This window comes from Lissotriton vulgaris, chromosome 3_1, assembly GCF_964263255.1.
Source record: "Lissotriton vulgaris chromosome 3_1, aLisVul1.2, whole genome shotgun sequence".
NCBI lineage: Eukaryota > Metazoa > Chordata > Amphibia > Caudata > Salamandridae > Lissotriton > Lissotriton vulgaris.
In genome coordinates this window covers 74,788,877-74,814,074 of record NC_141689.1, presented here as the reverse complement: position 1 = coordinate 74,814,074, position 25,198 = coordinate 74,788,877, and positions in this window count along the sequence as shown.

Here is a 25,198-nt window from a genome sequence, read left to right as displayed (position 1 = left end):
CTCGCTGGACGGTCAGGCATAACGACACGACAGGGGCGTCATCCTGCACAAAAACAATCCTGAAGGGCACAATGCGGCACATGGAAAGAGGAATTTACGTACACCCCCAAGTTTACATGATTCTGTTAATCTGGGTAGGCGTCAAAATCTATGAGTGTTGCTTGGGAACACCCACTGGAACGCCTGTGGAACACCTCCCAAGCGCGGACTAAGGCAGCACAGCTGTTTGTGCTGCCTTGCCTTACTACATACCTATGAGGCAATTACATGCGCATGGCCTCATAGATTTCAAGGTTTGCGCCGCCAGAGCATAACAAAAAGTGACACCACAGCAGCGCAAGGGGCTCATAAATATGCCTCTTAGTGGCTTGCCAGGAATTATAATATATTGATGTTATTCGTGTCCATAGCTGGCAGTTTGTCCATAGCTGGCAGTTTTAGCCGTTAGGCTACATAATTTCCCTTAAAAGAGACAATAAAAAAATGGCCAAATTGTCCATGTCCCAAAACATTTTCTACAACACAAACTGTCAGCGAGCACCAGCAAAGTCAATAAGTGTGGTGTTTAGGTCACCACCTTCCCCAGAGAAAAATACTGGCCATCTGTTCACATCTGACCCTCATAAGCACACTCATGAACATGCATACTCTTACGGTCACTCACTTTTACGCAATCCAACATATTCAAAGTAGCACAAATTTAGTTCAATCAGTCAATCAGGGGTTTGTTAAGCGCAACTAACTCAGAAACAATCAGAACTAGAAAACCCTGCCAATAATGTTTAAATAAGGTCCTACAAAGGGATCCTAGAATACAAATGGAACTGCGAACCTACCATTCCGAGCCAAACAACAGACTGATCCATCATAGATAGATTTTTTTAAATATAAATTTATTATTAATTTTTATATTTTCAAAATGTCATATATCAATATTACAAAATACAAATAAATATAGGATTCATTATTCAACAATAGATTAAAACATATATATTCAATACCACATATACTGTCCCACACAATCCATACAACTCTCATACTCACAAATCCACATATTTCATTAACAATCACACAACCAATCTTTCACACATCAAACATAAATAATCCCACTAGTACATAAACGCCATCAAATGATTTGATAAAGATGGACAACAATTCATTAAACAAAGGAGTGTTGGGTAGGGACAGAAATAAGGACTGATGATGGAATGAACAATCCTGCTGCCCACAGGAACCACGCCGACACGCATTTCGGTGTAACGACCCGACCGGGCCACACATTGGTCAGGGTGACAATGTACCACGGAGTGGGGGACTGTATCTTTATATGATCAACCCAGGATCAGAGTATAAAACATCTGTCCTTCAAAGATTGATTTAAATGAAACTCTCTAACAGGTGTCTTCTTCACATGATCAGGGGCGACAACATCCCTGGGTTTAACGATTCTTCTGAGCCCTTTGCTGGCCGCGCTCAAATCTGTGTTTCACCAGGGCATGCGATCCAATAAAATTTCTAAGACTTGACACCTCTATTCGTAGGCCAGCGGTATTCACAGAGGGAACTGGATCCACAGACTTTTTTAGCGGTCTGCGTTACCCCAACGGGTAGAGATCCAATTAATGTCTTAGGTGCTCCGCCTCTATTGATATACGCATGGGGTCCACAGGGGGACTGGCTCCATACTGTTTTGCAGTCGGTATTTTTAAACAGGGTGCCTTCAGAGGGCTGTCTTCCAGGGTGCACGGACGCCACTCTCCTCGCGGAAGCGCAACTAACTCAACCGTGAGAGTCTCAAGGCGCTAGGGGATGAGGGCGTGCAGGATCCAATCCATCAAGGGGAGGGTCTGTCGAAGAGCCAGGTTTTGCGGTTTCTTGCGAAGATGGGGAGCGATGTTGTCTGTCTGAGGTGGAGCAGAAGGGTGTTCCAGGCTTTAGCTGTGAGGAAGGAGAAGGAGCGGCCTTCCGATCTGGTCTTTCTGGTGCGGAGGACCACAGCGAAGGAGAGCTGGGCTGATCGTAGGGTCCTTTGGGGTGCGTGGAATTTGAGTTGGCTGTTCAGATATGCTGGTCGGATGCAGTGGAGGGCCTTGTGTGCATAGGTGAGTATCTCATACATGCCAACATTTTAGGACAGAGACGTGGGAGATTTACAATATAAAATCGGGAGAATGAAAATTCCCCATTGACTTCTATTATAAATAATGCAATATCAGGCAGGAGCCAGCTCAAATAAAGCAATTTTTGCCTTGAAAAATCGGTAGACTCCCGCTTGAATCGGGTCTATTGGCATGTATGGTATCTTGAAGGTGATTCTCGCCTCGACGGAGAGCCAGTGGAGTGTGTGCAGGTACTGGGAGATGTGGCAGTGTTTTGGCAGGTTGAGGCTCAGTCTTGCGGCGGCGTTCTGGATGTTCTGTAGCTTGCGGGTGAGCTTTTTGTTTATTCCGGTGTAGAGGGAGTTGCCGTAGTCGAGTCTGTTGGTGACCAGGGCATGAGTGACGGTCTTTCTGTGTTCGAGGGGGATCCATTTGAAGGACTTACGAAGGAGGCGGAGGGTGTGGAAGCAGGAAGACGAGACAGATTTGATCTGGCGGTCCATTTTGAGCTCGAAGTCCAGGATGATTCCCAGGTTGCGTGCGTGGTTCGTGGGGGTTAGCAGGTTTCCGAGGGCGGGGGGCCAGCAGGTGTCGCTCCAGGCATCAGGCTTTGGGCCCATGATGAGTAGTTCTGTTTTGTTGGTGTTTAGTTGTAGGCAGCTGTTTTTCATCCATTTGGCGACATCTTCCATGCCTTCTCGAAAGTTGCGTCTGGCGGTGTTGGGTTTGTTGAATAGGGGGTGTATAGTTGGGTGTCGTCTGCGTACGATACAATATTGGGCCTGTAGGTTCTGACGATGGGGTCGAGTGGGGCCATGTAGACGTTGAATAGCATTGGGCTGAGGGAGGAGCCCTAGGGGACTCCGCAGGTGGTAGCTGTAGTTAGAAGCACGCTCTGGGAACCATTTCATAGAGGCAATGACTAAGAGACAAATGCCTTAGTCAGAGTCTTGTGGACCAGGTAGTCTGCCACAAACTTGGTGGAGCAACCTATTCACCAAACTAACGGTCTACCCACTCTATTTAGAGATGGGTGGTACATCATGTTTCTGGCACTGTCTGGGGGAACCCTACATTGATGGCTTAAGGAAGTGGGCCATAGGTGTAGGTGCATCGGACCGCACATCCTATTTGGAGCAGATGGTTTGATGTAAATGTTTTCAGTTCGGGACCACCAGGGTTTCATTTAGGCAGTGTTTGTATTTTTATAGGGTTCTGAGATGAAAGTTGTGCTACCACAAAGCAACTTAGTTTTGATTCCAAGACCAGCGGTAGCATATGGTTGTTTTCATAACCTTTAGTTTCATTTTCTAAAGAGGGAAAATATTAAGAAAATCCTTCTTATAAAATGTAGTTTGCAAAATGTCACATGAATACACTGTTGACTTGTGAGTGCATGCCTCAGTGAGTTGCAGTGCGCAAATGAGAGCGCCTAAGGTTCACAAATCACACCCACTTAGTCTAAATTTTGGGTTCAGAGTTGTAATGAGAGGTTCACTCAGAACACAGTCTGCATAGAACTACAGACTCAGACCAAGATGCATGGAAGCATATAGACACATTCATAGCACACTCGGCTATATGGAAACACACATCACCTCTCAGGCAGATACACACTGATAAACTCACAAGTGTGGACTAGTATTCAAAGGCACAGTCAGGCATGCCATCTGCACAGTGCTTAAGATAGACATACAGACTCATGTAAACAGCTAGACATTCTTATAGGCTCGCTTTGGAATATGCATTCACATTTCACCACTCATTCAAATACACATGTCAAGTTTTACAAGCATACCCAGTGACACACAGAGATGTACATATACACACAATTATTATCTAATTGAGCCAACAAGGGTCTAAACGACATAGACACTAACACATGCAGGAACTTGTATTTGAATACCTATGTTCACTCAGACGCGCACTCATACATATAGGTATAGCGTCAATTTCACAAACAAATTCAGGGGCACAGTAACTTACATTAGTGGCGAAACAAAGGTCCAGGGGGCCTCATCAGCACAGTGCCCTGGCCCGAGAGCTCCTGAGTGAGTCCGGAGGAGGGCCCCTCCATGTACTTTCCAGGGGGGGGTCCCATCTAGTTTCGTTACAGCACTGACTTACATTTACACTTCGCCAATCGCTCACACGTACACTCACAAACCCATTGGTATGGAGACATGATCAGAAGCACAGTGAGAGACATGATCTGCCCAACATAAGTTTTTCAGATTATTCACTGGTTCCTGTAACCCTGGAGACACACTTAGGGCCTCATTTACAAAAATAGTGGTTTAGGACAGCGCCTCAATTCTTTTTGTTGCACTGCCATTTGCCAATTTGAAAGGGCAGGAATGCACCACTTTTACAAGATACAGTGCATTGCTGTCCTTTCTGCCTGCGCTGGCGCCCAAATTGAGGCCTAGCGCCAAAGCAGGCACCCTTGCACCATGATGCAAAGGTGTCTGTGTTGTTGGCACAATTGTTTTTGTGCAGGAAGGAGCACATTCTTGCACAAAAGCAATCAATGGAGGCGTTTTCTTCTTCCTATGTGTGCTGCAGAATGAAGCACACATACAATGAGAAAAAAATGAGGAGAAATAAAGTTATTTTTCCTCGTTAAGCCTACCCTGTGAGGCGCACAGTTTTGACGCATTCCCAGGTTTCCAGATCCTTGTAAATGTGGGAAAAACTGTCAAAACCCATGGGTGTTGCATGGGAAACCCCACAGCAATGCCCATGGAAAGCCTATTTGACGTAGGGTAAGGCAACGCACCTTACTTCATATCTCTGAGGCCATGCAAAGCCATGCAGTGTGGCTTTGCATTGCGTCATAGATATGATTGAACAGCATGCGCCAACGGAGCATTATAAAAAGTGCTATTTCGGCGGCGCATGCCTCTTATATAGGAGTGTCACAATCAAGGTCACGTATTCACATAGTGCACTCAAACAGCTACGTAAAGGTGTATATACATACTTGAAGGGAGACTCTAGGATATCATTTGCACAAAGAAAGAATCTAAAACTCAAGATCACTGACACAATATCGAGGTAAACAATGTAATTGACAAAAATATGTCAAAAATATCGTTTACCATAGTATCGTGCTCCTATACTTATAATGGTTAGTACAAAAATATCAGAAGAAAATAGCGTTGTCACTAATATCTTCAAAAAAATATCGTTTTTTTAAAATATAGAATTTAAAGTAGTAAATATTAAATATATAAATGTAATATAATGTAAGTTAAATACGTTTCACTAATATTTAATACTATATATAAATATATTCTTATATAAACACATATATATGTGTTAGTCTTTATATACATATGTGTTTTAGTGTATATATATATATATATATATATATATATATATATATATATATATATATATATATATATAACAGAGGAGAGGAGGCCAAGGACGTAGAAGGAACACAAAGAGAAACAACAGGAAGATCAATGCGATCCAATTAGAAAGAAAAGACCAAGCAATAAAAGAAAGCAATACGATAATTATTTTGAGCTCAATGGATTTATCTACTGAAGACATGGTGGCCTTGGAATTAGGTTTATCATATGTCCATAAAAATGAACTCAACTATGCAAACTGCAGGATGGATTTTTTAGGTTTGTGAGAAAACTAAAATTGATGAAATGAACGATACAATCAGTGATATCCAAGAAATTGAAAAAAACAACTACTTCATCAGTTCCATCAAATCTGACAGTGTCAGATTTATTAGTCTTGGAGGACATGTGGTCTCTACAAATTGAAAACGAGGACCAGCATAATGAAGCAGAATCATCTAATGTGAATCAAATAGGTTCCATGAATTTGAAATTGGGAGTAGAAGATATCACCCTCTTCTGTCCCTAATCAAGATACATACCCCAAAAGAGTACGGATAATTTAGATACCTTTTCTGAGAAGGTCACACAAGATTTAAGACAATCATATCAAGGAATGGGAAACCACAAGGAACAAGGGGATCCAAAAGAAAGGAGGATATTCAGAATGATTGACAAGATCAAGAAAAGATTTGAAGTAATAGTGAAACCCTCGGACAAGGAGAAAGCGTTGTTCTATGGGGAAGGATCTTTATAAAAATGAGGCATTAAATCAACTCAACAACAGAGAATGGGATAAGAGGATTACAGTGAATAAATATGAAGGGGTAAAAGAATAATATTTTGACAGACTGAGCATGTGGAGAGAACAGGGATTATTGAGCAGGGATCAATATTGATTATGTAAACAAGAACACCAGTCCTTCCAGTCTTTTATATGTTAACCAAAGTGCATAAAGACATAAAAACCCACCAGGGAGACCAATAATATCGGCTCAGAATAGTCTTTTTGAAAATGTCTCCAAGTACATTGATTTCTTTTTAAATACGATCATCAAAACTCTTCCATTATATCTAAAGAATTCAGCGGACTTTCTGAAACACAACTATGATGTCAAATGGGAACAGAATATAGTTCTCATGACCTTAGACATTTCAACATTGTACACAAGGATAAGGCATTGGGATGGTTTAAAAGCAACAAACACTTTTTGAGGATGAAGCCTGTGAGATTTGCAGAACACAATCAGATGTTGTTAGAGATGATGGAATGGCGTCTAACAAAATATCTTTCTGTTCAAAAATGAGTTGTTCCAACAAAAACAGGGGACGGCCATGGGCACCTGCTTCGCATCCAGCTATGCTAATTTACTTCTAGGCTGGTGGGAGGAGCCGGTGCTCTGGCCGACTTTAGAACAATGGTCAGAAAAGATTTTAATATGGCTGAGATTTATTGACGACGTCTACGTGCCATGGCAGGGTACGGAGGCGAAAGTAGATTGATTTATCAGTGATTTAAATGAGAATGGCTTGAATGTTAACTTTGTGGGACATAGAAGTAAAACAACAATAGAATTTTTAGACACAAAAGTGTGGGTGAAAGAGGACAAATTAGAAACCACAGTCTTCAGAAAACCAACTGCATAGAATACAATTTTACACGCCAATAGCTCACACCAGACACCTCTTATAAGAAGCATTCCTTTTGGAGAGTTTTATAGACCAGGAGGGCTTGCAGCACTTTAGAAGAGTACGCTAAAGTAGAGAGAAAAATAAAATGTTGTTTTGTTCAAAGGGGCTACCCACCTACAATTTTAGAGACAGCCCCGAAAAGACACTATATAACATCTTACTTGAATTACGTCTAATGCCTTTCCTTGCTTCTTCCTCCCTCCCTTATAGATATTCGTGTAGTTCTGCAGCCGTTGCATTTTTAAAGATACAGAACTGGTGAGACCTATCACGTCCTCCAAGGAAAGAAAACATTCTAGTAACAATAAGGATCCCTCTTCTTACAAGGCTGAGACCCATGACAGGTACTTTTAAGTATTCATGGTAGCCTCCATATGGCTCATAACTTAATATGTCTTTCTCTGTATTTCTATCATATGAGGGAATAAAATCACTTCTCATTTGACATGGTATACACACAGGAATCTAGTGACACACATTAATCGTGAAATAGAACATTTTGGAGACCTAATCAAGACATGTGGATCCATTATTTCGGCTTTACCCATTCACATTCGTCTGAAAGATATAGAAGAGGGTCTTTATTATTGTGCATGAACTATTCAGCACACCAATATTAATTATTTTGTAGACATCACTACTTATTGGGGTATATGTATTATTATGTTTTAGATTCTCAGCCATTTTCTTGATTGACCATTCAGTAATTCAAAAAATCTGAAATGTCTACAATTATTTGAATTTAGGGAAAAAATAGGTGACTATTATATCAATTTTTCATATATTCTAAATAAAGTCTCCTTCTCTCTGTTACTTTCTGCGCACATATATAGTTGCTGCAGGTGATACATGCAAAATCAACTCTCTCTTTTTTTCAGCGTGCTCTGTCTTGAACATGTTTTTTTAATAGAAACAAATCTCTCAATGTATCTATATTATAGATGCAACAAGATAAAGCACTGGGTGGTGTCTTCATCATAAAGCATGTCTTGGCACATTCTTTCCTCTATTTGCACATTTTCTTTTCTGAATATGTTTTAATTGCACTGATTCTGTATGTTTTTAGTTTGAATTGATCCCCTTAAACACACTGAACTGTTCCATCCAATACGATTTATACTTAAACATTCCTAGATTAACAAATACATTCTTTAAGGACATGAAATTGACATATGTGCTTGTAAATATTAAGATCACTTCATCAATTGTTCAATGCAGAGAAAGTTAAGATGGTTTCCTTATGAAGGTAAATGCCGAAACGCCCGTAGTCTCCATCTACCGCAGACCCTCCTTTCTGTCCATGAACCATCTGGACCGTGTTATAAATATATGACAAGTGCTGTAAGAGAGACACAATTTTACTGTTTTGTACGCCCTTTTTAACAATATAACTATGTTTCAAATTGTCATAAATTGTTTGATGCATTGAAGATTCTAGAGAAATAGAAATAGTTTTCGTACTAAGAAAACAATAAAACATTATGAAAATAAAAAGATTTTTGATAATATCTATGCACAATGCTCTGTGATGGATTACATGTTGTACAGATAGTTCAATTGTTTTGAATATTGCACACTTGCATCTAGCTTGTTCTTTTCCTCTTTCTGTTGTTTTCCCTACAGCTAGCAAGTCCATTTGTGGTATGTAGGGGTCCCCATTCTTTTCTAAAATACTGGCTTCTTCCTGTACCTCTGTTTCAAATTTCTGCATCCCTCTTGCCTTTTTCTGCACCCCTCTTCCCTCTGTCTGCACCTTTCTTGCTTCAGTCTGCCCACCTGTTCCATCTTTCTGCACCCCTTTTGCCTGCCCACCTGTTCCCTCGTTCTGTACTAATTTTGCCTGTTTCTGCACTTCTCTTGTCTCTTTCTGCACCCATGTTGCTTCATTCTTTACTTTCCATGCTTCTTTCTGCACCTGTCTTGCTTCTTTCTGCACCCCTGTTGTCTCTTTGTGTACCTCTTTTGCCTGTTTCTGCAAATCTCTTGCCTCTTTCTGCAGTTCTCTTGCCTCCTTCTACACCTCTGTTGCTTCTTTCTGCACTTCTCTTGCCTCTTTCTACACCCCTGTTGCTTTATTCTGCACTTTCCATGCTTCATTCTGCGTCTGTCGTGCTTCTTTCTGCACCCCTGTTGTCTCTTTGTGCACTTGTCCACCCACTTTCTGTACCTTTCTTGCCTTTTTCTGCATCTCACATGCCTCTTTCTGCACTGTTCTTGCATCTTTCTACACCTCTGTTGCTTCTTACAGCAATCTCTTGCCTCTTTCTGCACTTCTCTTGCCTCTTTCTGCACCCCTCTTGCCTCTTTCTGCACCCCTCTTCCCTCTTGCGCAACTCTCTTGCCTCTTTCTACGCCTCTCTTCCCTATTTCTGCACCACTCTTGCCTCTTTTTGTACCTCTGTTGCTTCTTTCTGCACTTCTCTTGCCTCTTTCTGCAACTATCATGCCTCTTTCAGCACCTCTGTTGCTTCTTTCTGCACTTATCTCGGTTCTTTCTGTACCCCTCTTGCCTCTTTCTGCACCTCTGATGGCTTGGAGTGTTGACAGCCAATTAGAATGAAGCTCATGGTCGGCAGGGGTCGCAACTCCAGCGCCGCCATAGATATCGAAACATTTTTTTTAAATTTCTCAGCAACTACTGAACGGATTTACACCATTTAAAAAAAGGTCACTGTCTGAACCAAGCACTATCTTTTTGCCAAATTTGGGGTAATTCCGTTTAGTAGTTTCAGCTGTAGCCTTGCCTAAAGTTTCCTATGGTAAATTGATTTTTTGACTCTTATTTTTTAAATTTCTCAGCGACTACTGGAAGGATTTACACCATTTTAAAAAAGGTCGCATTCTGAACCAAGCACTACCTTTTTGCCAAACTTGGGGTCATTCCGTTCAGCAGTTCGAGCTGTAGCCAGTCTAAAAATTTCCTATGGAAATTAACATAAGGAAAACGCATTTTGGGACCCCCCTTTTTTTCTCAGCCCCTGCTTGACGAATCACCCCCAAACTTTCAGGATAGGAGCTGACCTGGATAGACTTTTGTTTTGGGGAATTTTGCGAAGATTCATCAAAAAACGCCAAAGTTATTAGCAAATCAAAAAATGCTTTTCCTATGGAAACTAGGTTCTAACTATAACTACCTATTGGTGACCACCAGTAGGTAATATATATGCCTCGGTAATATATATGCCTCGGGCATCCCAGCAAGCGCTGGGATGCCCGAGGGTAACTGCGCGCTATACAAAATTCCAAATAAAATAAAGAAATAAATCAATTAAATAAATATATATATATATATATATATATATATATATATATATATATATATATATGAACAAAACACCTCGTTAAAAAAAGAAGAGATGAATCAGTTAATAAAAGAAGAGATAGAATCGGCACTCCGTCGGTTTTTCAATCAATCAATCAATTAATGAATTTGTAAAGCGCACTACTTACCCGTAAGGGTCTCAAGGCGCTGGGGGGAGGGAGAGGGGATGCTGCTACTGCTCCAAAAGCCAGGTCTTGAGGAGCCTTCTGAAGGTGAGCAGGTCTTGGGTCTGCCGCAGATGGGTGGGGAGGGAGTTCCAGGTCTTGGCGGCGAGGAAGGAGAAGGATCTGCCGCCGGATGACATTCGTTGGATGCGTGGGACGGCGGCAAGGGCGAAGCTGGCGGAGCGGAGCTGGCGGGCGGGGATATAGAAGTTAAGTCTGTTGTTCAGGTAGGCTGGTCCAGTGTTGTGGAGGGCTTTGTGTGCGTGGGTGAGGAGCTTGAAGGTGATCCTCTTGGGGATGGGGAGCCAGTGAAGGTCTCTCAGGTGGGAGGTGATGTGGCTGCTGCGGGGAACGTTGAGGATCAGTCGGGCAGAGGAGTTTTGGATGCTTTGTAGTCGATGCAGGTGTTTGGCCGGGATTCCTGCGTAGAGTGCGTTGCCGTAGTCCAGCCTGCTGCTGACGAGGGCTTGGGTCACCGTTCTTCTGGATTCGGTCGGGATCCATTTGTAGATCCTGCGGAGCATGCGGAGGGTGTTGTAGCCGGAGGATGAGATGGCGTTGACCTGCTTTGACATGGAGAGGGAAGAGTCGAGGATGAATCCTAGGTTGCGTGCGTGGTTCGTGGGTGTTGGGGCTGCTCCCAGTGTGGTCGGCCACCAGTAGTCGTCCCACACAGATGGGTTGGGGCCGAGGATGAGGACCTCAGTCTTGTTTGAGTTCAGCTTCAGGCGGCTGTTCCTTATCCAGTCGTCGACGGCCTTCATTCCCTCGTGAAGGTTGGTTTTGGCGGTGTGTGGGTCTTTGGTGAGGGAGAGGGAGAGGATGAGCTGGGTGTCGTCAGCGTAGGAGATGATGTTCCGGTTGTGCTGGCGGGCCACTTGTGCGAGGGGGGCCATGTAGACGTTGAACAGGGTCGGGCTGAGGGATGAGCCCTGGGGCACGCCACAGATGATGCCAGAGGCTTTGGATCGGAAGGGTGGGAGGCAGACTCACTGGGTTCTGCCGGATAGGAAGGACGTGGTCCAGTCTAGGGCCTTCTTCTGGACTCTGGCTTCTTGGGGGCGCATTCGTAGTGTTGGGTGGCAGACCGTGTCAAATGCAGCTGACAGGCCCAGGAGGATGATGGCTGAAGTTTCGCCGTTGTCTAGTTGTCGCCTGATGTCATCTGTGGCCACGACGAGGGCTGTCTCGGTGCTGTGGTTTCTTCTGAATCCGGACTGGGATGGGTCTAGGATGTTGTTGTCCTCGAGGTGACGGGTCAGCTGTGTGTTGGCGATTTGCTCGATGACCTTCGCCGGGAAGGGGAGCAGGGAGATGGGCCGGAAGTTCTTGAGGTATTTGGGGTCCGCCTTGGGCTTCTTGAGGAGGACGTTGATTTCGGCGTGCTTCCAGCTTTCCGGGAATGTCGCTGTGTCGAAGGAGATGTTGATGACCTTCCGTAGGTGGGGTGCTATGGTTGCGTCTGCTTTGTTGAAAACGTGGTGTGGGCAGAAGATCCTGAGTGGATGGAGTTCATGATCATGACCTTGCGTGTCTCGTCGTCATTGACGTGGGACCAGGCGGTCAGCTGGATGGTGCAGGTGGCGTTCGGGATATTGCAGTCTGTTGCAGTCGGGGTGGGTGAGGTGTTGAAGCTGTCGTGTATGTCAAGTCAAGTCAAGTCAAGTCATGAAATTTGTATAGCGCACTACATACCCAGAGGGTTTCAAGGCGCTTAGGAAGGGGAGGAAGATTATTTGTCAAATATCCATGTTTTAAGCTGCTTTCTGAACGCTAGGTGGTTCTGGGTGAGGTGAAGGTAAGCGGGGAGTGAGTTCCATGTTTTAGCAGCCAGGTAAGAAAAGGATCTGCCTCCCATGGTGGTCTTGTTGATGCGAGGTACAGTGGCGAGGGCTTGGCTGGAAGAGCGTAGTTGGCGGGAGGGGGTGTAGAAGGATAGTCGAGAGTTGAGGCAATCTGGTCCGATGTCGTAGAGTGATTTGTGTGCGTGGGTAAGCAGTCGGAAAGTGATCCTTTTATTGACGGGTAGCCAGTGGAGGTCTTTAAGGTGACCAGAAATGTGTTCGTTGCGTGGGATGTCTAATATGAGCCTGGCTGAGGCGTTTTGGATTCGTTGGAGTTTCTTCTGGAGTTTGGCGGTGGTACCTGCGTAGAGGGTGTTACCGTAGTCCAGTCGGCTCGTGACCAGAGCGTGGGTGACTGTTTTCCTTGTTTCGGAGGGGATCCAGCGAAATGTTTTTCTGAGCATGCGAAGAATGTTGAAGCAGGAAGAGGATACGGCGCTGACTTGTCTGTTCATTGAGAGTGAAGAGTCCAGGATGACGCCAAGGTTCCATTCGGGATGGGTGCTTTTCCGAGGGCTTCCGGCCACCAGGAGTCGTCCCAGGCAGAGGGGGATGTACCTAATATGAGGACTTCTGTTTTGTCTGAGTTCAGTTTTAGACGGCTTTGTTTCATCCATTCGGCAACTTCTTTCATTCCTTCGTGTAGGTTAGTTTTGGCGGTGCTGGGGTCGTTGGTAAGAGAAAGGATCAGTTGAGTGTCGTCCGCGTAGGAGATGATGTTGAGGTTGTGTTGGCGTGCGATGGCCGCGAGGGGGCTCATGTATACGTTGAAGAGGGTGGGGCTGAGTGAGGATCCTTGAGGTACTCCGCATATGAGTTCAGAGGCTTCTGACTTGAATGGAGGAAGGCGGACTCTCTGGGTTCTTCCGGTGAGGAACGAGGTGATCCATTCAAGTGCTTTTCCTTGGATTCCGATGTTATTGAGGCGTTGTAGAAGGGTGCTGTGGCAGACTGTATCGAATGCTGCAGAGAGGTCGAGGAGGATGAGGGCAACTGTGTCTCCATTGTCCAGAAGAGTTCGAATGTCGTCTGTTGCTGCGATGAGGGCGGTCTCAGTGCTGTGTTTTGCTCGGAAGCCAGATTGTGAGGGGTCGAGGGATTTGTTGGCTTCGAGGAAGGCGGCGAGCTGGTTGTTGACGGCTTTCTCGATGACTTTGGCCGGGAATGGAAGAAGCGAGATGGGGCGGTAATTTTTGAGTTCGGTGGGGTCGGCTGTTGGTTTTTTCAGAAGGGCGGTGAGTTCAGCGTGTTTCCAGCCTTCTGGGAAGGTAGCGGAGTTGAAGGAAGAGTTGATGACGTCTCTGAGGTGCGGTGCTATGACGGAGTCTGCTTTGTTGAAGATGTGGTGAGGGCATGGGTCTGTGGGGGATCCTGAATGGATGGAGTTCATCAGGCGGATGGTGTCCTCAGTGGAGATTGGGTTCCAGGCGTTAAGGGTGTTCACGGGGGGAAGATGGTCAGCAGATGGTAGGGTGGGTTGGTTTCCGGGTTGGTTGTCAAAGCTGTTGTGGATGTCTGCAATCTTGTTGTGGAAGAATGAGGCTAGGGAGTCGCAGAGGGTTTGAGAAGGGGTGATGTCGTTGGAGTTGGCCGAGGGATTGGAAAATTCCTTGACGATGTTGAAAAGTTCCTTGCTGTTGTGGGCGTTGTTGTCAAGTCGATCCTTGAATGCTGTTTTCTTGGCTTTTCGGATCAGTTGGTGGTGAGTGCGGGTGGCGCTTTTGAAGGCGTCCTTGGTGCTGGTGGTTGGGTCTTTTTTCCAGGCCTTTTCAAGGGAGCGGCAGAGTTTCTTGGACTTCTTGAGATCATCGTTGAACCAAGAGGCTTTCTTGCTGCCAGGTTTGCTTTGACGTTTTTTCAGTGGGGCTAATGAGTCGGCGGTGTTGGATAACCATAGGGAGAAGTTGGCGGCGGCTTCGTTGGCGTTAGAAGAGAGGGCTGGGGAGTTTCGAAGGAGCGATGTGGAGATTTGGTCCGTGGTGATTTTGTTCCAGTTTCTTTGAAGGGTAGGTTGGGAGTGGTTGATGGGTTTCGGCTTGTTGTAGGTGAAGTGAACGCAGCTGTGGTCGGTCCATAGGAGATCCGTAGTGTGGCTGAAAGAGACATGATTGCTGGATGTGAAGATGGGGTCGAGTGTGTGACCTGCGATGTGGGTGGGGGAAGTGACTAGTTGTTTAAGCCTGAGGTTGGCGAGGTTGTCCACGAGGGTGGCGGTGTTGTGGTCGTTTATTTTTTCAAGGTGAAAGTTGAGGTCTCCCAGAAGAATATAGTCTTTGGAGGGGAGCGCGTGTGGAGAGATGAAGTCCGTGATGTCTTCACTGAATTTTGCGCGAGGTCCTGGTGGTCTGTAGAAGAGAGTGCCTCTGAGTGTTGTTTTGGGGTCGATGTGGATTTGGAAGTGAAGGTGTTCGGAGTTGGCGAGGTTGGCGTCAGAGCAAGTTGAGATGCGGATGGATTTCTTATGAACGATAGCGATTCCTCCTCCTGTGTGGGTGGTACGGTCTTTGCGGGTGATCTTGTAGTCTTCAGGGATGGCAATGGTGATGTCTGGTGCAGAGGAAGCGTTCATCCATGTTTCTGTTAGGAAGGCGACGTCTGGAGAGAAGGAGTCTAGTAAGTTCCATAGGTCAATGGCGTGCCTGTGCACCGATCGGGTGTTGAGAAGGATGCATTGAAGGTGGTTGGGGTCGGGAATCTGTGGAGTGGTCGTAGCGGAGGTGTTGTCGGTGCCGATGAATTTGCAGGAGTAGCAGGAGAAAGGTCCATGGGTGTGTCCAGGAGCGGCTTGGACGCAGTTGGGGGCTCGACCGGGGTTAAGGGCTAGGAGGGTGGCGGCATCGTAGGTAATGCGGGAGGGCTGGGCAGCGCGAGGGGCAGGGGGTATGGCGCTGGGCGCGGTACAGGCGCGGACGGGCGTAGACGGAAGGAAGAAGGTGGCCAGTGAGTCACACAGATCTTGTGAGGGCGGGATGTCGTTGGTGTTGGCGCTGTGGCTGAAGAGCTCCTTCACTATGTTGAAGAGTTCTTTGCTGTCATGTGCGTTGTTGTCCAGGCAGGTTTTGAAGGAAGATCTCTTGGCTGTTCTAATGAGGTGGTGAGCTCTGTGGATGGTGTCCTTGTGGGCTTCCTTGTGTGCTTCGCGGCTGCCATATCTTCTCCAGCTTCCAGCATGTACGTTTGGAGGTCTGGAGTTCTTCGGTGAACGAGGTAGCTTTCTTGCTGGAGTGGTTGGCGGGGGGGGGGTTCTTGAGTGGGGCGAGGGTGTTGGCGCAGTCTTCGATCCACTGTCTGATGTTTCGGGTGGCGGCGTCCGTGTCGGTGGGGTCGGTGGGTGGGTTCTGGGCGAGGGTGGAGGTCAGCTGGTCTTCGGTGACTTTGCTCCAGCTGCGGCGGGGAAGCTGTTGGGTGCGGTGGTGTGTGGTTGGTTTCTTGAAAGTGAAGTGGATGCAGGGGTGGTCGGTCCAGTGGAGTTCGGTGGTGTGGTTGAAGGCGATGTTGGTGCTTGTGGAGAAGACGGGGTCGAGCGTGTGGCCGGCGGTGTGGGTGGGTTCATTTTTTTTTTTTTTTAAACCTTTATTGTGCAGATGGAGGCATACATATACGGGCCTACAACCAATCAGGCCGGCCACGACACATTATGAAAGCACATGAGACAATAATGAAATTTCCCGGCAGTCGCCCAGCGTTGTACAAGCAAGCGATCCAACATTAAAGGACTGAATATAACCGCTGGAAGCAGGAATAAAGAAGGTTAATTTTATAATATAATAGGAAGTATAGCAAGATCAGGTGCAACTTTTTAGTCATCTAAGTTCCCATGGCGGGCCACGTTTCAAGCATCAAAACAGAAGGGCATCGATAAAAACGGGTAACAGCAGCGGTTAACAGGAATCAACTGATAGACACCCCAGTTCAAGACAGTCCCCACCGTGGCCCATCACGCACCCGTCGACCACCTAAATGTGTGCTAGTACATAACAGAGGAACCAGAGCAGCAGCGTAAGTATATTCATCCACTATACTAACCCAAGTAAATAGAAAAAGAGGGGAGGAAGGGAGGAAAGAATATCAGAAAGAGGGAAAGAAAGAACGCCGCGCTACTGCACGCGCCCCACAGCGATAAAAGCGCGCAGGACTAAGAGACCCGCAATCGGGGTCAGGGCGTGCAAGTCATGATATATGTGCAATCAGTACCGTAGAAGCAAGCAAGTCATCCCCTTCCCCACCAGCTATCACACCATGGGAGACACGCACAGACACAGCGTCCCGATAAAGGGATACAAAAGAGCCATAGAACTGAAAGAAAAACGAACAGTAAAGAGACCTCATCCCTCCCACCCCACCCTGCACCCCTGCAGAAGGCTACGGCCTACCCCCCCAGCAGCGTGCCTGTCGCCCTAAATAGAACCCGAAATATAGGAAAATTAGAAAGTAAGAAAAGAAACAAATCAGAAAAAGGGGGGAAAAGGAACCAGTGGGAGAGGAGATCTGCAATCGAGTCATTCGGCCCCTACCCCCCGCCTTCACACAGATGAAACCCACATCAGAGCGAGATTGACACAACCTCAAGTATCAGAAACATTCGAAGGAGTCGGCCATATTGTCTCGGCTGCGAGCATTTCTCATCTCCATCCGTTAACCAGTAATCCGCCGGGTCCATTCCGGCTCACCCCTGTCCTCTCCTGATCATAGCTTTCATACGCAGTAGAGTAGTGGGAAGCAAATAGTTCGAGGTGGAATGGACACAGGATCGAAACAAACCAGGCCAAGGGCGTAAACCAGAGGACCCCAGTATCAAACGGCAAAGCAAGCAATGGCTGCGGCAGTCTAGACTGTCTAATAGCAACATCAGGAGCAGCAAACAGTCAGGGTGCAGTCTCGCCGCCCAAAAAAGCGAGGTCTCCCCCGCAAGGTAACAGCGGGACCACACCAAAGCAGTTCGAATCGAACATCCACCTCGCTCCCCAGTCAGTCGGGCATAAACAGGCCCCGACGTGGGGCCCCCGCCCACGCCTGCCACAATCAAAGCTACCTGGAGATTCGGGGCCGCAGGTGTACAGTCTTGTAGATGCACGGCGGCAGCACTCCTCGCAGCAGCCAAGGGGGACGAAGCAGCACACACTCTGAGTCGAGCCGCGTTCATGAGGGACGGCTCACCAGACATGGCGGCAGACCTATAATCTTGCACAACAGCGCCGAAGACCATGGCCTTACGTAAGGAATATAGGGCGTCAAGGACATCACCAATCGTGGGCTCACGCTCACAAAACTCGGCCCTCGTGCACTTCAGTGACCCAGGTTCGCCGCCCCGAGCAGATCCATGACTCAGGGGGCCGGTCGCCATCTTGCAAGTTCAGCCGTGACTCTCCGCGCCTCAACTTCTGGAGTGGGCTCTCAAGCAAGGCCCACCGCTGGAGTCCCCTCGAGCCCCAGAAATGGCAACCTGGGTGCAGAAAGGAGGGCCACCAAAATTGGGCACCGCCGGCGCCACCGTTCCACGGACGCCGCCCGCCGAATCCGGGTGAAGGGCTTCAAGATGGCCGGACAGGGCAACAAGGGGGGGGCATGCCTCCTGCACGGTCTACCCCCATCCGAGGCGGGCCGCGCCCTACCACAGGGCCCCCAGGCCGCCAGACCGGGCCCGGTCAGTCGCCACCGGCACAACCGCACAACGGCCTCTTCAGCCGACCCCTCTCCTCCACCAGAGGCCGACGCCGACACCCTTACTCCGGGCGATCGTCACAGGCAAGTCCCCGGTCTGCACGCCGCGGTGGCCCCGGACCAAGCAAGGGCATAACTCCAGATCCGCAGCACACAGGAGCCCCCGGGACAGATGGTGAGTGCGAGCATTGTTTCACCTTTCGTGGGTGGGTTCATTGACGAGTTGTCGGAGTCCGAGGTTGTCGAGGTTGTCGATCAAGGCGGCGGAGTTGGTGTCAATGTTGTTTTCGAGGTGGAAGTTCAGGTCCCCGAGGAGGATGTAGTCCGTAGAAGCGAGTGCTTGGGTGCTGGCGAGGTCGGCGATGGAGTCGCTGAAGAGGGCCCGGGGTACGTAAATGAGTGTTCCTCTGAGGGTGGTGTTGGGGTCGGTGTGGATCGGAAGTGGAGGTGTTCGGGGGCGTTGAGGCAGTCGTCTGAGAGAGTGTGGACCTGGAGGGTGGATTTGTGGACAATGGCTATCCATCCTCCAATACCGTTGGTGCAGTCTCTGCGGGAGATCTTGTAGCTGTCTGGGATGGTCTTGGAGATGTGGGGTGCTGAGAAGTCGTTCCACCAGGTCTCGGTCAGGAAGGCAATATCTGGGGCGGAGGTGTCGAGCAGGTCTCAGATCTCGACGGTGTGTTTGTGTGCGGAGCGGGTGTTGAGGAGTATGCAGCGGAGGTGGGTGGGTCCGGTCTGGGAGGTTTGGTGGTTCTGTCGCATGTGAAGTTGCAGGTGTGGCAGGAGAAGGGTCCGTGGGTGCGTTTCTGGGCGGCCTGGAAGCAGCGGTGGTCTCGGCCGTAGTTGAGGGGGTGGAGGGTGTTGGTGTCGTATCTGAGCCTGGCGTTTTGGCGTGCGCGGGGTCCAGGGGTTCTGGCGCTAGGTGCGGTCCAAGTGCGAAAGGGCGCAGACGGGCTTGCCTTTGGCACGCCTTCGGCACGCAATCAGCGCGCCTGCTGCGCGTGGCCGCCATTTAAGGTGGGGAGGGAGAGAGGAGTAGCTGAGGGGTGGGAGCGGGGTAGCGAGGGGGCGTGGCCGCAATGGTCAGCGGCAGGAAAACTAGGGGTACAGAAAAGAGAAAGGTGGGGGGGTGAGCTCGGCAGGAAAAAGATCAGAACAGTGGCACAATAATCACAGAATGCACAAAATAAAAGAGGCGGAAATAAGTACAAGAACCTTTACACACTAGCGGCGGGCAGAGGCAGTGGGCACAGCGGCCGTGAACTCACGCTCTGAGGCCATGGCGAGTGGACAGTCAGGTGGAGCTCTATGGCGGTAGAGGGAGCAACCTGGCCTGCAAGCGGGTCAGGGGTCACCCCCACCGTCAGACAGCGACTGTCTTTTAAGGCGGGGAGGGAGGGACAAGCAGCTGGGAGGTGGGAGTGGGGCGGCGAGGGGGCGTGGGCGCAGGGGTCAGCGGCGGGAAAACCAGGGGTACAGAAAAGAGAAAGGGGGTGGGGGGGGCGAGCTGGGCAGGAAAAAGGTCAGAACAGCGGCACAATAATCACAGAATGCACAAAATAAAAGAGAGGCGGAAATAAGTACAAGAACCTTTGCACACCAGCGGCGATCAGAGGCAGCGGGCACAGCGGCCGCAAACTCGCGCTCTGAGGCAGCGGCGAGTGGACAGTCAGGTGGAGCTGTGCGGTGGTAGGGTGGGCGACCTGGCCTGCAAGCGGATCAGGGGTCACCCCCACTGTCAGACAGCGACCGTCTTTTAAGGCGGGGAGGGAGGGAGGAGCAGCTGGGAGGCGGGAGTGGGGCAGCGAGGGGGCGTGGCCGAAGGGGTCAGCAGCTGGAAAACCAGGGGTACAGAAAAGAGAAAGGGGTGGGGGGGAGCTGGGCAGGAAAAAGGTCAGAACAGCGGCACAATAATCACAGAATGCACAAAATAAAGAGAGGTCGGAAATAAGTACAAGAACCTTCACACACCAGAGGCGGGCACAGCGGCCGTGAGCTCGCGCTCTGAGGCAGCGGCGAGTGTACAGTCAGGTAAAGCTGTGTGGCGGTAGGGGGGGCGACTTGGCCCCTCCGGATATAGACATATATATATTTTTTTTTGATGCAATGTGGTCTTCTCTCCAGCGGGTGCCGGCGTTGGGCCAGACCAATGGCCAAAAAACAAGTTTTGTTACAAAAGACGCCGCACTCAGAAACTCCAGTTCATAGATTTATTCAGTGCCCAGTTAGACTGGGCACTGAAAAAATCTATGAACTGGAGTTGCTGAGTACGGCGTCTTTTGTAACAAAAAAAACAAATATATATATACATATACATGCGGCCTACTTTGCTTCAATAAATTTTGCAGAAAGAATTGGTCCGTGTCTGAGGAATCTGTGGCAGTGATGCACGAACGATTGGTGTGTTTGCACTGAGACGCGGTATCTACACAATACATATATATAAATGTATTGCAGCAAGTGCAGAGCAAATGCTCTCGTCATATATATATATATATGAGGAGAGCATTTGCTCTGCACTTGCTGCAATACATTTTCCACTGCTTATATCACTGATGGTGTGACGGCGTTTTACTTCAGAGCCTAATCAGTATAATTGAGAAGAGGTCTGCGCCTGCTGTGTTACCGCTTTGATAGCGGTCAGGAGTGCTATTTTATTATATATATATATATATATATATATATATATATATATATATATATATATATATATATATATATATGCATACATACATATAAGGGCTAATGACATAAAGCGTGGCGCACACTCGTGATTATGAATACATTATTGTATTCTGCTCCCATCGGCAGACAAACGCGTTTCGGCCATGCCGGCCTTTATCAATGTCGTATGTATATATATAAACATATTACAAATATTTATTTTACATTCTATTAATTCTTTTTACTTTTTAAATGTATTACTATGTCAAAAAATGCTTTTCCTATGGAAACTAGCTCCTAACTATACCTACCTACCGCCAGTAGGTAATATAAATGTATATCGTCGTTATGATGCTAAATATAATAAACAAACAATGGACCAGAAACAAGAATTGTAAAAAAGGAGATTTTCAAGTGCAGAAAGTTCAGAAGTAAGTTCAGGGGATGAAGGACCCTCAAGGGATGGATTTGTCAGGAGAAATGCGTCTCCTCTGGATGACAACTCGGGGTAAAGGCAGAGGAGCATCCATGGGGTGAGAACAAAAACAACTAGGCGTAGCAGGAAAAAGCACAGGAAAGGATGCCAAATGTATAAAGAAATAAAGGACTTGGAGGCTGATACAGATCCTCTAGTGTACGACAATTTGGTTATCAATTTATCAACTAAAATCTTGACCCCAAAGCATATAAACGTACTCAACAAGGGTTGTACATTCTGCCTGACTAATGGAATGGACCAAGCGACAACTAGAGTGGATCTATATAAATTCTGTTACAAACTTTTTTTTTTTTAAACCTTTATTTTCATTTTGCAGCAATACATTTGTGGGCCTACAACCACAGGGGCCGGCCATCACTAAAACAAAACAGAAACTTGGTATTGCACAAATACACAGCTCTTCAGCCGACAGCCCGGAGGCCCGGCAGCGATTCAGCATACTGTTCATGTGAATCATAGGATATTGCACAGGATGAGGTTAAGGTTTTACTGTTGCAAACTTAAACGTAAGAAATATTTAGCAACTAAGAACCAGATGAGAAATAAGAAGGGAGACCGCCAAGTGTTGTCATCATTACCAGCAGAGGATATAATACCACTTAGAACACTTCATAGTTTGGACTAGGAGAATGAAATTCAAGGGCCTGTAGGAACAGCGGAATAAATGGCGGATAAGGAATAATGTTCCCTAATGGGTATTGAAACTAATCAATCAGTGAGTAGCAAATGCATAGCTAAGTCGAAATTCTGCCCCCAGTACCCCCCTGGCAACAGGATAGATACCTTTCATGAGCTCATGATTGAAGACTGTAAGAGAGAATAAGAACAATTATCAGAAGCAATACAACATGAGTGCTGAGGACTGGTGGGCTTTGAAAGGTCTACGGGATGATGAAAATGTTATCATAAAACCATCTGATAACGGTGGCAACGTTGTTGTAATGGACTGTCAGAGATCAATAGACTATTGAATGATTCCATCAATTATGAAAAACGTAAAGAAAACCCTATTAAACTGATCACAGTAGTGTTCCACAACAAGCTAAGAATACTCTGTGAGAATATACATGTGGGGTATTCTGAAATGCAGATGTGGAAAACAATATATTGGCAGTATAGTAAAAAAAATAAACTAATCCGGATTTTACAACACATAAGAGCATTCATTCACAGAGATTTTACGTACATAATGTCAAAACACATCTGGAAGGGACATGGTGGAAATATAAACAACTTGACATTCTCCGGCATTGAACACATTCCGTTGAGGATTAGAAGAGGAGATAGAGAATTGGCTCTGAGAAAGGCAGAGTCTAAATGGATTATATTGGTTGGAACTAAGATTCAGTGGGGCCTGAATACTGATGCGGAGTTGTACACATTTTTCTAAAAGCTTGTTAAAAAGTAACTAAGGTGCAATTATCGGAATGACATACAGGTTAATTATTGATTTGAGAAAAAAACTTAGGTCAAATTGATTGAGATACTTAGTTAATGTGTATGTAGGTCTGTGCAGAGGATCTTTCCTGTAGTTGTTTAAGATGATTCTCAGAATGAATTCACAGTCATGAAATGGTTAGAACTAGTGAAATGAGTAAGTGGCTATGTGTAGTTTGAGTCTTGTATTTGAGAGATTCAATTTTTGATTCTTTTTCCCTTTCTTTCCCTCCATACAAGTAAGTGATCAAGTATTCATCAGTGTCCATTAGTGATAAACTGTGTGTATTTTACATATAATTTCTTGGATGTCGATGTATTAAGAAATGAGGTGAAGATCCCTACATTGTCTATTCGGTATTATGTCTGGTTACTTTAAACTATTGAAGATTATTTGCACCAGCAATTTATCCGAGGTTGGATTGAGTATACAACCTGGAGAGGGGTGTTTGCGGTTATCCTGGGTGGCTTATGCAGGTTTGGCAATCATAGATAAAGAGGAGTTGGCTCTTCTACATCATTCATCCATAAGGGGTTGTTCTTTTATGCTCATTTTGCACATTGCCTTTTTTATGTAAAAACGAAATATGGCAATATTGTGGATTTGCACAGTATAAAAGAATTGCCTTGAGACTGGAGTAACTAATGTAATTTCTTTCAAGAAATGCTCATGCGCAGTTTTCACAAGATGATTGACCCAAGTAGGAGAGAGATGGCGAGGAAGAGGAGGAGGAGGAGGGCAGCCCGGGGACGCCACAGTACAGGTAAGTGTTTATTTTGTTGTTTTTATTATTGTATAATTAATTTTTAATAGGGAGTAGGCATACACTGGCCAACTCCGCTCTGCTGCGGAGTCAGAGGTTTGCCCTATACTCCGCGATCTCCGCGGAACGTGGAGTAGGTAAATCTCTGCACACTTTGCAGGCAGATCGGAGTTCTCTGCCCGCCCTTACTTCTGAACCATATGATAATGATGGCACTAATTTAGCAGAAACTATTTTCAACAGTGCCTCAAAGGAGAACTTGTTTGTGCTGTGAAATATTGTTCGAAAAGCACCTTGCAGCGAGGTTAATTTTGGTTTTAATGAATTCAGGTGTAGTAGGTGCCCTCCTTTGTTATCCAACCAGCAGCCCAGTTATTTATATTGGTTCGCGATGGCCACGCCATGGTAGTCAAGATGCCATTGATTTTGTTTTGTCTTTGCCCGACCAAAGATAACTATGTTTGTTTTTTCATAGTTAATATGCATGTCGTTTGCCAGGCAGTGCGTGGCTAGGGCATCTAGCAGTCTTTGTAGCCCTACCGGCGTCTGGCTGAACAAGACGACATCGTCCGCATACAGCATTGAAGAGGCGTTGATTTGCCCGTTTGGAAGCATGACTCTTGACTTGATTTAGTGCAGGAACCAAGTCACACATATTCAGATTAAAAAGGGTGGGTGCTAATACGCACCCCTAAATGACCCCTTTACCCATGTTGATTTTGTCCGAAACTGCCTTGTGTCGTCCTAGTTTTACTCTCGCCCACTGGTTGGAGTAGAGCAGTATAATACCTTGCAGTAATGGTTCTGGGAGTTTAGCCCACAGTAGGTGACGATTGGCACAGAAATGGTATTGGTGAGAAATTATGGTCCCATTACACAAGTGTGGACAGAAGGAGTATAGAGTTAAGTGTCCAGCCTCACATGCAAGTCGTTTAGAGTTGAGTGGAACGAATAGTCTCGATCGTGCAGGTGGGACGCCCTCCAAGTGCCTATTAGCTCCCAGTGTGTTTGCCAGTTGTGGAACGTCTTCGGTATCCGGTAAACCATTAAGTCCCTCAAGGGTGGGTGTGACCGATCTGTCAGTGGGTCAGCGATGTAGTTAAACCCCCCCCATGATAATAGAATGGTATCAAACATATTGGAATCATACGAGGTATGATTCGATTCCATGCACTGTAAAGCTCCTCTGGGAGGCCCTCACTGCTCCCAGTACCAGTATTCTAGACCCGGACAACACAACATGGCTGCTGCCGACTAGAGACACGATTCTGCCCTCCTGCTGGTGAGCCAAACTCAAGCAGGGGAAGGCAGAACAATAGGTATCCTGTCACAGGGAGGTGTAACCACCTCCCAGACAGGGTTTAGTGTATTGGAATAGAGTGGGGGGGCTGGCCAGCTTGAAGGGCACATTTGGTGCCCTCCTTGCATAGTCCAGTTCAAACCAGCTCAGGGAGCTGTTGGCCCCCAATCTGGCGCAAAACTGGACAAAGAACATGGGAGTATACTCCTCACTGTCCGACCCTTTCGCCAAGATAGACTGGGGGTTGGGAGACCCTATGAGACCTATATCCCAATGATAAATTTGTCACACGAGCTGGAGCAGTGGCCACATTTAATTTGGGGCCAGGGTAATTCATGCAATTCACTAAGATTTGGTCCACATTCCCGGGGGTACCTCTGGAGTCACAGACGC